Genomic DNA, 15621 nt, shown 5'->3' with positions numbered 1-15621 from the left:
AGCACAATTAAAGTGAGAGAATAGGAATCCTCAGAGGGGTAGGGTTGGCAGTCCAAAATGGCAATAGGCTCACTATGGGATCAGTGTGACAGTTCCTCTGGAATATGGGAATCAATCTACTTCAAGATTCAGCTATAGCACCCTTGGGCATATAACCAAAGAATGCTTCATCCTACCACAGAAACTGTTCAGCCATGTTTGTTGTTTCTCTACCTATAATAGTTAGAAATGAGAAACCATCTAGATGTTCCTCAACAGAAGAAAGGATAAAGAAAACATGCTATATTCACCCAATAGATATACTCACAGATACCAAGGCTGCATTCAGAGGGCCAACACAGGTCTACACTAGGTTCTTTGGTTACATATTATAGCTTCTAGTTTAGTGTTTTCTTTGGGGCAGGGATTCCTGAATATGTGGGCCTCTGTTTCATGTGCTTTCTGTCTATTTGTCCAATTCTAATGTGTTAGCCTTTTGTTTTATCCTACTATATTATATTATATTATATTATATTATATTATATTATATTATATTTTAATTATTATCCGTAAGAAGTCTGTTTGTTTTCTAACATAAGACAAAAAGGGAACATATCCAGATGGAGGGGAGGTAGGGAAGAAATGGGAGGAGTAGAGGGAAGGGAAACCATAATCAGGATATATGTGAGGAAAAAGTATTTTGAATAAAAAGTTCAAAATAAAATAAAATATTAAAAATTGTCAATAGCTTACACAAGAATAAATGAAGATGAACCTCTGCATACATCAATGATACTGATGAAGACCAAACTGAGCTATGTAATAATGGGGAAGGAATGGAAGTTGAAATGTAAGTACTCATTGAAAATGTTTTATGATGAAGAATATGTACCCATATGACCATGCTTTATTGATTACTTGGATTTTAAAGATGAAGAAATATACCTAAAATTCAGAAATTTTAAGAAAAATAAGAAAATATGAAGCTTACAGGTTAAAGCCATAGTACTTGTGGTTAGTTATTGATGGAGAGCTTTTGTCTTTCAAGGGGAATGCGGAGACATGCCTATATGAGGTGGTCTATGGAGAAGAAAGCAGAGAAGCAGGGTGGTTTCCTTTATTGTGGCCTCTGAATTCTCTTTCTAGCAATAAAGGGTGTGTAGTGAAATTTGGCAACGGATGCAAGAGAAGAAAAAATCCAGTGTTCATACATTAGCATTGCGAACGCCAATAGCAAGGGCGCTCAAGTGATGTCAGATTCTAAATGTTGCTTGATGCTTTGATTTTTTTTTTTTTTTTGTAGAAACACTCAGTTGCTTTCTTCAGCATGGAAGCAAGGAAAGAAAATATTTCAAAAATGCAAGAATAAATGCTAATCAAGGAGAGAAAGAAGAACACAGAATAGTGTATATTTTATCATCTTATACAGCCTGGTCAATGAGGAAGCCTGGGTAGGTAGATGCAGAGGTGAAGGGTGACTAACAAGAGAAGCTAGCCCGTATGCTCATAATGGGGATTCCTTGAGTCTAGGAACTCAAAATTACATCAGAGTATATGAAACCATGTTTTCTATGCCAAGCATCAGGACCTGAGTTCAGATCCCCAGCCCTTAGGTAAAAACAAACAAACAACAACAAAAAAAAAACAAAAAAAAACAGGCATGGCTGTGAGCATCTGTTACTCCACAGCAGAGGGCAGAGAAACAGGTAAATCCCCTGAGTCTGTCGGCCAGCCAGCACAGGTTAAATGATGACAAGCTTCAGGTTCATCGGGCTCCCTTTTCAAAAAACTATGAGGTGAGAACAATTGAGGGAAACAATGTAATGTTTGTGTGAAGTCCTGAGTCCTCCTGCCGTTGTCACTTGGTGCCATATCCTAGCCATTCTCTGGATTTCTGGAGAGAGGTGAATTATCTGAGAATAAGTTGCTATCCAAAGATTGCATTTATCAACTCAATGTTACAAGAGAGGAAATCTGCTAATTTTCCTAACCAGCACCAGTTTCCCTTTTGGTAATAGCACCAGTGTTTTTATTTGTGAACTAGTCTGGTTCTCTTCTTTCCACAGAAACGGGTGGGACTGGACAAGCGTGAGTTGGTTACGAACAGGCAGCACAATCAGAGATGGGGTTCTTGAGGACGTCGTCACTGGTGAGGGACAGTTTACCCCGCCAGCCTGACACCTGTCCATTAGATCTAAATCCTTGCTTTTTCCCAAACCAAGACTTTTATTTAGATTTTATTTCCACTTTGTTGGCTAGTTGGTTCGTTTTCATTAAATAATGCCTACTTTTTAAGATTTCTGTGATACCAAAGCACAAATTAAGAAATTCCCTTACTACATCACAGTTCATAAACACACGATAAAACTTAGTATCCAACAAATAAATTTTTGGAACAAATTGAAGATTGCATTTTTTTATGAACTGGATCAAAAATAATTTCAGATATCAGGATTTTGCTTCATTCATCATTGTTGGCAAACTTAATCACATTTGCTGTTATAGTTTCAGCTTTATAAATACTTCTCCCTAGCATCAAAATGTCAGCATAAATAAACAGGATTTACAGGGTTCGAGACACAATCAAATGCAGAAGAATAGCAAAATACAAAAAGCTAGAAACAAAATATCATCACTCAGCCAGGTATCAATATTAATTAATAAATAATTGTATCCGCGCAATATAAATGCAATGCAGATGTCAAAGAATTTTTACCACTTTAATGATAAACTTACAGAACCAGAGTTCCAGCGTAGTACAGGAGGTAGGGAGGGAAAAAAAAAAAAAGGCCGAGCCGCCTCCCCGAGCACCCATTTATTGGCAGGCATTCGCCCGAGGCAAACCCCGCCCCCCTAAAGGGGCTGTCTTAACCCTACAAATAATGTTCATTATTGGTGAACATTAGGATCTTAAATTTTGCCATAGTTTAAAACTTTATATTCATTTTTATTCCCTTGTTAAATATATTGCAAAAAAGAAAATCTTAACATTTTATTGCATTTATTTTTATAGATTTGTCTAGTGTGTATGCATGTATGCACCCTCGAGTGAGTATGTGGAGTCAGAGGACAGCCACAAATGTTAGCTCTCCCTGACCATGTGGGTTCTGGTGATTGAACACGGGCCATTAGGTTTGGTAGCAGGTTCCTTTATCCATTGAGCTATTATTTTGCTGGGTAAGAATAGTTTCTTCCTTCCTTCCTTCCTTTCTTTCTTTCTTTCTTTCTTTCTTTTTCTTGTTGTTTGTTTGCTTTTGTTTTGTTGTGTTGCTATTGCTCCTGTTTGAGACTTTCACAAAGCAGCTTGGGTTGGCGTGCATGGTAGCAGTTCCAGGCTGCTCAGAACTCACACAGATTCACCTACCTCTGTGCCCCAAGCACTGAGATTAAAGTCTAACAGATTTTGTCTAATTTTTTTTAAAGAGGAGATAGAACACAAAAGACAAAGTAAACCTTAAATTAAAAAATTGTTGAGTGTTATCCAACATTTTATGCAGTACCTCGGGTGTTTGAAAGGTTTGAAATTGTTGAAGTATTCCATATTACTCAATTAAGCCCGCTGACATAAGTTAATTTTATAGATTTGAGAATATGAAATCGCTGAGGAGTAAGCAAAGATGACGGAATGCAATGGCACCAGTCAGGTTTTTGCTCTGTTTTTAGTCGATCCTCTTCTTATTCACTCTGAAAGTTGCCATTGGAACTGGCAGTAATTGGTGCCCTTGTTAGAAATCTCAGCAGAGGAGCTGAGAATCGAAAGGATGTGGACACGTCTCACCCACAGAGCAAGGCAGTCTCCACAGGTGGGGCTGAAATCAAGGAGGAAGCAGGTGACCAGTTGCTGCCTGGGAGGAGGAGAGTGGCACCTGCTTACTGAATCCATAGACAATGTGACTCTCTGGGGATGGAAATCAAGAGTGTTTCACGTACCTGAAGTTACTGTAAAATCAGAGAAAATACAGGGCGCTCTGAGTGGTGTGGCTGCATTCTGAGATGTAGCAAAGGTCACAGGCGACCAGTGCTTATGGCAAGACATAAGTCTGCAAAGTGCTACGGACTATTGTGGTTTTCTGCTCTCTCTCTCTCTCTCTCTCTCTCTCTCTCTCTCTCTCTCATACACACACACACTCTCTCTCTCTCTCTCTCTCTCCCTCTTAGTGTGTGTGTTTGTCTGTGTTGTTAAAAATACTTTTAACTATTATTAAAAATAAATAAGTTTATTAAAAAATATATTAACTATGTAAAACAATAAGCCGAATATCCTATGAACACTGGGAGATCAGAAGACAAAAAATTAAAATATGGCATTCATGATTAGATAAAATAGACATGTTTATAGATACATTGCCATCTCACTCATATGGATAATACTATGCATCATTTACTAAGAACAGAACAGAACTAGAAAGTCAAGTAGAAATGCTTGCTCCAAATCTTTATGGAAAAAGTGGGAACAAACTCCATGAAGCAAATGAGCTAACTAGGTGTGCTTATGTGCAGAGGGAGCTATGAAGAACAGAACAGAAATACTTTATGTGGAAGTAGGAGGCAGAGAGATTTCCTAGATGATCTTGTGAACAGTATGACATAAGTGGAAACAGTGAACATTTAGGGACCCAAATGGAAATAACATGAAAGAGTTTGATGGCTCCTTATACTCAGAGAGCCCTAGAGGACAGTAAGTTCAGAGAAGCGAGTTCTATTGAAGACAGGGGATCGAAATGCAAGGAATGAGAAGGAAATGTAAGCATATCTTCAATGTGTTCCTGTAAAGCTAAGTCCTTTATACTATGCACTTTGTGCCAGCTATTAAATGAATATATGCTTTATTGTTATAGATTAAATAAAGTCTAAACACGTCTCTAATATTGAGACTCCTATTAGTGCAATTCTGAAGTTGCAAATGCTTTCATCTATCTATCTATCTATCTATCTATCTATCTATCTATCTATCTATCTATCTATCAATCTATCCACCCACCTATCTATCTATCTATCTATCTATCTATCTATCTATCTATCTATCCATCCATCCACCCACCCAGCTATCTACCTATCTATCATCTATCTATCTTTTTGTTTAACAATCTTCTCCAAACTCTGCAAATATGTTAATAAATCACATGTTTAAACTGGGTTCAAGGTCTAGAGGAACTCTTGGTGTGTAAAGTACTGACCAAGCAGCCTGACAATCTAAGGTCAGAGCCCCTGAACTCAGGAAAAACTCAGAATGCAGTATTATACATCTGAGATTTCCTATACTCCTATGGTGTTAATGGATGTACAAGTATGAGAATTATCTAGAAACTCATAGACCACCAATTGGTACATGTAATACAATTGCAAATAAAAAAAAGAAAGAAAAGAGAGACACTACCTCAAAACAAAATAGAAGACAAAAATTGACTCCTAATATTTACTCTCAGAGCTCCCTCCATATGAAGAAGCATGTACTACCCAGACTTACACACACATGTCATATGCACATACATCTATACTACGATGTGCAGACATGTGTGTGTCCATGCATGCACATATGCACAATTAACTTTCAAATTTCTTTTTATAGAATTCTACTGTGGGGAACCAAGTAACAAAATTTTAATTATGACAAATATATTACCATTAGAGGAACAAAAATAAGGTGAAATTTTGTATTTTCTAGCAAAAGTTAAAAAGTTAAGTATTAGATTTTTTTCATTTATTTATACTTTATTGACACATGTTCCCTGTACATTATAGGATATTTCTTAAGGACATTTGTATACAATATATAAAAGGAGCTCTCATGTATTTTCAAGAAGATTTTGTGATATGGTAGATAAGACAAACTGGTAAACATGACCTCCCCACAGTGTTATAACATAGCACTAAGTGGGGGTGGTGGTGAAAGAAGCATTTGAAATTTGGGATACAGTCTACAGCCATACCACCCTGAATATGCCCAATCTCGTCTGATCTCGGAAGCTAAGCAGGGTCGGGCCTGGTTAGTACTTGGATGGGAGACCGCCTGGGGATACCGGGTGCTGTAGGCTTAAAAAAAAAAAAGAAAGAAAAAAGATTTTTGGGATACACAAATGGGAACACTTTGAACTAGATTTAACTGAACATGGACCCTTCCTTTGCTATTTGGGACATTCAGAACATAATTTCACAGATGATATATTTTTCTTAATGTGATTTTCAGACTACATCTAATGGAAAATGCCTGGTTAGGATTCAGAGACACGGTACAGATGTTCAACCACATTTGCATGCAATTATTTCTAAAAACCAACGCCAGGGTACAGAGTTTATTGAAATGGCTTCTGGGATAGCTGGCATAGCTTATTACATCAGCTTCCAATCTTTAAGTAAGACTCAATTCTGAGTTTTTAAAATAAAGATACTTTGTGTAATATCACTCTTGACTCATTGTTCAAGAGGGTATGAATATAGGACTCATATGAACAAGGACTGAGAGGATATATTTAATATTTTAAACAAATCCCCCTTCTTGAAACTGTGAGAATTTTGCTTTACATAATAATATTAGAAGCTCAATATAACGTTTCTACAAAAACATGTGAAAATAACAATATACAAAAGAAATGAACATCATTGGCTTGATTTATTGTGTATCTTCCAACTTGTTTTGGAGACTTTTCCCTTAAAGAACAATTTAAAAGTATTAAAAAGATGTGATCCCCCCCCCCATTCCTCGAGCAGTCATTCTTATGGAGACACCCTAAGCAGCAAACCAGAAATATATTCTTATTCAAAATAGCTATGAAGTGCGTTTGTCACTAACCTAGCCAGGACCATCCATAGCACAGAACAGAAGGGTGATATGGGCTGCTCGATGCTTTGCTTTCCAGGGTATTGTCCTTTTACAGCGGCATCAGCGGCCCTGGAGACTCTTGGAGACTGGACTGGAGGAAGCCCTGCCTTCATCATCTGATGGTCATTTCCACAAACTTGTATTTTAAGAAGAGGACTTGATTCAACAAAAGAACCATAAAGATGTTTTGCTACATCAATTAGACTTCAAAACAAAATCCTGTCTCATACTATTAATGTTCTAACGTCCAAAGCATGCCAGCTCCTCTTTTACTGCATACTTTACTCTGTAGGGGGGGACACTTAGATCAAGGTCCCCTGCCCCAAGAATGCATTGGGCTACTGGAGGACATTGCTGTTCTTTTTCTGATCCCTGCAGGGAAGGAAGCAGCAGCCTGTGGATCAACTACTTTTCACCTGCTGTTGGTCTCAGCTACAGTCCTTTCCTTGCCAATAAGCTTAAATGACAGACTCTCTAATGAGGAATTTGAGTTAAACACAAAGAAGTTTGTGTGGTGGGGATCTCTATGATTTGCTCCCTATCAGTCTTTTCTCCTTCTTCATTTTTTTTTTTTGAGAGCTAGAAAAAAATGAAAAATGAACAAACAAAAAACATGGAGGAAGGGGCTGATGACATAATGAGAAAGGATTTTTTGTTGTTGTTGTTTTTTGTTTTTTTTTTTTGAGACATGGTTCCTCTGTGTAGCTCTGGCTATCCTGAAACTCACTCTGTAGACCAGGATGGCATCAAACTCAAAGAGATCTGTCTGTCTCTGCCTCCTGAGTGCTGTGATTTAAGGCATGTGCCACCACCACTCAGCAAAGAGAAACATTCTTTCCTAGAGAAAGATGCTCTCTTACCACTTGACATCAAAACTTATCAACCTAAGAGAAACTCAATATGTCTGCTTCTGCCACTCATTTCTTTCATATTAGAAGATTACTGGCAACATCCCTGGGTAAATCTCTCTCTTCATTACCAAGTCCCATTGTATCTCAATGTTCTCATCAGCATGATGGGTTGATGTAGCACAGGGAACAACAGACTAAGGACAGTCCTGTCAAACCACTGGCCTCTTCTCGTGAGGGTTCACTGAGACCCCTCCTTGGCACAGTTGATGTGAAACTTCCCTTGAGAACCACACTACAAATTAAAACAGCTAGAATCCATAAGGATGCTTGGGAAATGCACCAGTCATGTTCAATACGTGCTTTGCCATCCTTACTTGGTATGTTTTCCCCCCAAATGAAAACTGTGAATGGCAGTAAAGAAGCTGTTACGATCAGTGATGAAAGGTTAAGAGGCGCATGGTTTGTAGTAGACAGGCTTGAATTTACAACCCAACCCAAACGTCAGCTACATGACCTCAGATAATGCAATTTAGCCTTTCTTAGCTTCAGCATCTTGTTGTGTGAAATGAAAAAGCATAAAAAAGCACACGGCCAGGTAAACACAGTGAGCTCTGAATATGTATTAGCAAACAAATGGGAAGACGCGAATGCTTCAAGATCATCATTCCATTAGAGGGAAAAAAAAAACGAATTAAAGGGAACTGGGGACACGTGGGATGCAAGACACATAACTTCAGTGCTAGACGCATCTGTCCTCATTGTCACCAGTGCTCCAGTGCTAGTCATTCATAGGAAATAATGAGTCAGTGTTCATCACTAAAGGAGCCCAAAAGACCAGAATGAGTCTGACAGAGACACCGCTTTGAGAAGAGTGTCTAAACTGAGTAAAAATTGGGCAGGATAAACTCATCACACAGGCATGTGGGTGAGTCACTAGGAAATGACTGCTCTATATTCACAAAGCATGATTTACAGCATCAAAATTAATAGTTAAGGATGTCACTATGATCAAAGTAACTGAATGCCATGATTCAGACTCATTCTGATCAGTGCAATGGCCTTTCTCCAAAGACTGTATTTCTTTTTTTTTAAATTTATTTATTTATTTTTTAATTTATTTATTTATTAAAGATTTCTGTCTCTTCCCCGCCACCGCCTCCGATTTCCCTCCCCCTCCCCCAATTAAGTCCCCCCCCCTCCTCAGCCCAAAAAGCAATCAGGGTTCCCTGTCCTGTGGGAAGTCCAAGGAACCCCCACCTCCATCCAGGTCTAGTAAGTTGAGCATCCAAACTCAGGAGCAGAAGGAGAGAGAGCATGAGCAAGGAACTTAGGACCGCGAGGGGTGCACCCACACACTGAGACAATAGGGATGTTCTACTGGGAACTCACCAAGGCCAGCTGGCCTGGGTCTGGAAAAGTCTGGGATAAAACCGGACTCTCTGAACATAGCGGACAATGAGGACTACTGAGAAATCAAGAACAATGGCAATGGGTTTCTGATCCTACTGCATGTACTGGCTTTGTGGGAGCCTAGGCAGTTTGGATGCTCAAAGACTGTATTTCTTAAGAGTTATAGTTTAGAAAAGACAAAAGAGATGAAAAGAAAACCACTTAAAGCAATTACCTCATTCTATGTATGATACAGAGAACTGCAGCACCCAACAGAATCATATTAAACTTGCACAGACCCATTATGACTGTGTATGTTCTGAGAGAATACAGAGTTGTTGTTTTTAGTATGTGCAAGGGTTTACTGTGGAAAAGGTCAAATATTAGAACTGTGTTACACAGTCTCCTAGAAATTATACATTTCTAAGCCAGGACCAAGTTTCATTACTCAATAGCTGCTCTCAAGAATGAAGCTCATTTACATTTAAAATAGGAATACAGTCTACTCTTTAAAAGCACAATGGTAAACACACCAATTTGACAATTACATTAATATGAGTATTTGCATAATCTGTCTTCTACACCTGTTCTTAATTTGAGGCAGCTGCAGGACGGATCACATCTCACTAATCTGAACGGGTATTTGGGTGCTCCATATAGGACTGCATTCACTCAATATTTGGAAGCTATCTCACAGTTTAAAAGTTTCCTGGCTTTTGAAAACTGGTAAGAGGCAATACTTAAGTCATACCCACTGTTCATTTAGTTAATATTAACCAAGAATAAGCACAGTACTGTCAGTTACAATCTTTGCATTTTCAGTGATTTTTTTCATCATATTTTCCTCAGAATGGGATGCATTTATTTATATGGAAAAATACTTAAGGGAATAATAAAAATGTATTTGGAAAATTTTACTGGAACTGGAACTAGAGATTCTACAACAAATATATTATTGGAGCTTAGAGAAAAAAGTCTTTAGATCATTGGGAAAACACCTGTAACAGGCCACTGGGGAAGCTTTTGAATAGTTGTCTTTGAAAAGAGAAATTCCATTAACATTTTAACGAACACATTCAAAATTTAATACACAGAAGTTTAATCGTTTTAAGGCTTTGCTTTGTTTTCCTGTCAGATATGGACTCCGAATCATCAAGGAAGTCAGTTTTATCACCTCTGTGCAATCTCCCAACTCATTTGTTTAAACCACTGAGCTGGACTCTAGCTTGTGGGGTATAGGATACCTATGTCATCTGTCAACAGAACTGCCTCCCTTTAATCGTCTGTCATGAATAGGGTATGAAGGTAGAGCTGTCTCAGTAAGTTATTTATTTCCTGAAAAATGAATGAGAACATGTTTACTAATGAACTGGAGAAACAAAGCAAGTCTGTTTATGTTCTATTAACCTCTGAAGAGGTGACTATTAAACCACTGTATTCTCAGTGAGATATTTTATTTTTATAAGAGCTCATAGAAGATTTAAGCATCTACTACACAAGTAACTGGAAGCTGGTGGTTTTAATGCAGTTCTGTGTCTGCTTAGAAACTGCATCAGAGGAGAAGACGCTAGCTGAGGGTGAGTTTTCATATAACCAGACAGAAAGACTTGGGTATCCATTCAATCAATGCTCTGTGTTTTTTCCTGTGACGCACAACGGGCCTTAAATAAACACCACCAAGGTTTGTTTGTTTGCTTCTTATTTTTTCCTTGTCACAGTTACTAAATTAGCTGCAGATCTTCTAGGAAAACAGTGTTCAATAAATCACTACCACCTATCATGGAGCTGATTTCTCCTAAGAGAAAATATTGCAATTTCTTACCAAGAACCAAGGCTACTTACTTGGAGTATAAAAATAATTTTTATTACTATATAATTTAGGCAATAAAGCTAAGTTATAGTAATTGTGAGAAAAGCAATTTTCACAGTTCTGACCTCTACATAATTATATTTCTAAATATTCCTTATTTTATTTTTCTTCATTAAAATCCCTACCTATATAATTGAGCACAGAGAGAAGCACTCTAGACAGATAAGCTGCTATGTCATGGGGCATGTGGAACATAATGGGCTGAAACTATATTCAGATGGCTGATGGTATACACTGTGTAACACTCAAACAACACATTTCATTTAGCAACAGAGTGCTTTAGCAAGAGCAAGTTAATCTGAAATTTCTAAATCTGAAAATAGTCGTGGTGCTTTGCGTTCTTAAAAGGAAGAAAAACGGCCAGCTCATTAGCATATTTAAAACTTTTGACCTATTGAAAAGTTTTTTTAATACCACAAGACAGTATCTTATTTTGCTAAAAACAAAGCATACAATCAATAATCTTTTTAGAGTTAGAGACGGAGTCAAATGTTCATTATCGAAAGGAAAAGAAAATGTGTCATGCAGTCAGTAAGTGCTGGAGCCCTACCCTAACCCTAGGCCTTTCCACTATCAGTGTCTGGAGTCTCACCTTCCCCGCAGGACATGATTGGAATTATGCCAAGAGACTAACACATGGCGAGGCACTTCCATGACAAAGCACTAAGCTACAGCCTTCAAGTGAATTTCATGTTCAAGACAAGTTGTTTTTAAATTAATTAATTAATTTATTAGTTTACAAAAGAAAGCAATCATTTTTCATTTTACCTACCAATCCCAGTTCCCACTCCCTTCCCTCCTCCCCTTAACTACACACCCCCTTCCCACCCCCTACCCATTAACTCCTCAGAGAGGGTGAGTCACAATGCTTTGGGGGAAGGCCCGAGGCCCTCCCTACAATATCTAGGCTGATCATGGTTTCCATCCAAAGAGAATAGGTTCCCAAAAACCCAGCACAAGCAGAAGGGGTAAATCCTATTGTCACTGCCAGTGGCCCTGGAGTCCACCTCAGCCATGCAACTGTCACCTACATTCAGAGGGACTAATTAAACTTCTGCTGTTTCTTCCCCAGTCTGGCTGGAGTTGGTGAGCTCCCATTAGCTCAGTAAGACTATTTCAGTGGGTGTACCCATCATGGTCTTGACCTCTTTGCACATATTCTCACTTCTCCCACTCTTCAACTGCGTTTTACGGGTCTCTGCCTCTGTTTCCATCAGTTGCTGGATGAAGGTTCTATGGTGATATTTAAGATACTCATCAATCTGTCTACAGGGCAAGGCCAGTTCAGGCCCCTACTTCTCTATTGTTTAGGGTCTTAACTGGAGTCATTCTTGTGGGTTCCTGGGAATTTCTCTAGTGCCAGGTTTCTTACTAGCCCCATAATGGCTCCCTCAATCAAAATATCTCTTTACTTGCTCTCATCTCTGTCCTTCCTCCATCTCGACTATCCCGTTCCCTCAAGTTCTACTCCCCCTTCCCTTCTCCCCTCATCTTCCCCTTTCTGCTGCCTCTACTACCCCCACCCCCATGCTCCCAATTTTGTCAGGCGATCTTGTCTGTTTCCTCTTTCCAGGTGGATCTATGTATGTTTTTCTTAGGGTTCAACTTGTTACTTAGCTTCTCGAGGATCATGTACTACAGGATCAATATCCTTTGCCAAGATAAGTTTTAAAACAAAATTTCACTCATTTTTATACTGCCAGGAGGATGCCACAAGACTACAATACACATTCAAGCACTATCAGCGAAAAACATATTAACGGGATAGTAATCTATTAGAATGATAAATAAAAGTTGAAATTTGGGTGAATGTCAAGTTTGAATCCATCTCCCCTCTTTCTGAGTATGGTATCACAATGGAGTTCAGCTTGTCTAGAACTCATTGTGTAGCCCAGGCTGACCCATATTGAGTGTAGAGATTATACATTTAAGTCACCACATAAAATTTAATTCTTTATAATTTTTATATGTCCTGAATATTTTTACAAAACCATAAGACTTTGATATGAAAAAAGTAAAATTCGCATACTTAAAACAACTTTTAGGGACTGGAGAGATATCTCAACAATATAGAACACTTGCTCTTACCAAAGTTCCAAGTTCAATGTGGAACACAAATACCATGCGCCTCACAAATACTGGTAACTCCAACTACAGAGGGTCTTCTGGCCTCTCTGGGAACCTGCATGTATGGAGCATGTGTACAAACAGGCATGTGCATGTGCACACACACACACACACACACACAGAAATAAGTAAATCTTAAAAGAAAAGACACATTTTAAACACAAAGCTTATAAAAGCTGCAAATATTCTTCAAAAAATACAGCAACTTTCATGAAGGTTCAGCCAAGTTTTCTTATATTAAAACCAAGGAGCTAATCTCCTTTAATTTAAAGACATCATTAAAGTATACTGCATCCTTTCTTCTTCTCTCCTTTTCTTTTCCTTCCTTCCTTCCTTCCTTCCTTCCTTCCTTTTTGGTTTTTGTTTGTTTGTTTTGTTTTGCTTTTCGAGAGATGGTTTTTCTGTGTAGTCCTAGCTGTCCTGGAACTCACTCTGTAGACCACACTGGCCTTGAAGCCACAGAGATCTGCCTGCCCCTGTGCTAGGATTAAAGGTCTGCACCACCACTGCCTGGCTCTCCTCTGCTTTTCTGTCTGGGTAAAGACTTTGATGATTGCCCCTTTCAGCATGTCCGACACTAAATTTGTTTCCCTCAAATTTGTTTTATCACTTCAATAACCATATCCTGGATTTCTGTCAAAGGAATTTTAGAAGACCCCAAACAAAGCACCAGGGGACAGAATTCTGAAAACTTTCTACTGTTCAGCCTATAAGTGACAGCTGACTCAGTAAACACAGAAAAGAGGAACCCAATTTACTCCACAGAACACTTTTTTAAAAGCCATAACTGTCAAGAAGATTTTTAAATACTTTAAACTCTAAGTTTTGTTTAAAATGGCATAAAAGAATGGTTATTATCTTGAATTTTATCTAGCCAGAGTGTCAACTCCCTGAGGAGAAGCACACTTTGAATTCCCCTTGGTACCTGGTATCTGCCTAGCAACGTAGTCATGTTCCTCTGATGGGCTTATAGAGAAGTAATATGCATACATGGAAATATGCATTGTTCAGTAACCAATAGGATGTTTTGTTTTTGTGTGTTGTTTTCCTATTAGAGAAAGATCACTATTTTTTATCATATGAAATTCTACAGAGGAGACAGACTTTCTAATTTATTTCTACAATATTCTTGAACTTTCATTTCAGTAAATAATTGTATTACGGTAAAAGCGAACAAAAGATGTGAAGATGTGTGTGTGTGTGTGTGTGTGTGTGTGAGCTAACCCTGCCTTAGTCTAGTAGTGTTGGAAGTCATTGAGTGGCAATGGTAAATAACAGCACATAGATTAGTGCTTAAGTTACCCTTTCTTATTTAGCTCTTTAAATACATTGTTCACAGTCAACTAGCTCTAGAATAGGTGTTTCTTTTAAAATAATCTGTACCAGTAAGGCAAGAATTAATGCATTTTGATCTTTTAGTGATGGGAGGGTATACTCCATAATTGAGCAATCATGAGTGCTCCAACAGAAACGTGAATGTTCTCTTGCTCCCAAAGACTAAGGTCATCCTAATTAGAAAGTTCCCAAGAGTCATGTGTACATTTATAATTGTTTATTCCTGTATGTCGTGCATTCAGTTTGATGTCAAGTTTCAAAAATGGTGCCTGAAAGCAAATTGAGGAAAATGTTGGGTTTGTGTATGTTCTATGCAACTAGAATGGTGTAGAGAGGGAAAGGAAGAAAGCAGGCAACAAAGACTTCCCTATTCCCTATTTCCAAGACTTCCCTATTCCCTATTTCCAAGACTTCCCTAGTCCTTATTTCCAAGACTTCCCTAGTCCTTATTTCCAAGACTTCCCTATTCCCTATTTCCAAGACTTCCCTATTCCCTATTTCCAAGACTTCCCTAGTCCTTGGTACTTAGTTATCACATATTGCTTTGTTTTGACTTTAAACGTCCTTGTCTAGTGAGTTTCAAAGTGAAAATGACAAATGAATATTAAAAATAAATTAAAATAAAGTGAAACTGCATATGGGGGCAGACAACTAAATACCAGCATTTTAAAAAGCAATACAGAGATTAAAAATATTGGGAGGTGATGAAATATATGGCTGATTTGATCAACACTCATAAGATGTATATATAAATGTTTTGGTTTATGCTGTTTTCACAATTTGACGTAGAACCTGTCGTATGCCTGCATTTCCAGGACACAACCCCTAAGTATAATGAAGAAGGCAGATTAAGTGTATTTTAATTTAGGTCTCAATAAGTACTTGAAAGCATGCAATAAATACAGTGGAAACTGTATAATCTTTGGCTCACTGATGTTATAGATAAAGGAAGGCTCAGGACACAACTGCAGGCTTGGTCAGGCAGGGTCTCCTATGACATAGGGTCTTGTCTTCCTTCTTCCATGGTAGAATAGCATTCATCACAGGACATACATATGACTTTCTGGTCCTTGTCTCTTGCCCAAATGAGGATCAGCTAGGATATGACTGATTACAAATATTGTCCTTGAAAAAATGTTAGAAAAAAAAAAGAGGTTCTGTAGCCTGAGAGCTGAAACTGAATCGTGGGTTCCTGGGAAATTTCCTTAAGCTTTCTAGCTCTCGGGTTTCTGGAGGGAAATAGAGACCGT

General features: G+C 38.2%; 1 protein-coding gene and 1 non-coding gene across 2 annotated transcripts in view; one reads left to right on the top strand and one right to left on the bottom strand.

Annotated features, from left to right (window-relative positions):
- The window catches only part of Foxp2 (forkhead box P2), a 494130-nt gene that overhangs the window by 123610 nt on the left and 354899 nt on the right, over nt 1-15621 (bottom strand). The window lies entirely within an intron of this gene.
- LOC121463552 lies at nt 5896-6014 on the top strand. Its single transcript, XR_005976459.1, has one exon. It is a non-coding gene; the product is annotated as a 5S ribosomal RNA (ribosomal RNA).

This window comes from Microtus oregoni, unplaced genomic scaffold (genome assembly GCF_018167655.1).
Source record: "Microtus oregoni isolate MIOR12 unplaced genomic scaffold, Mior012 000026F_ref0000081, whole genome shotgun sequence".
Taxonomy (NCBI): domain Eukaryota; kingdom Metazoa; phylum Chordata; class Mammalia; order Rodentia; family Cricetidae; genus Microtus; species Microtus oregoni.
This window is presented reverse-complemented; position numbering and strand designations above follow the sequence as displayed.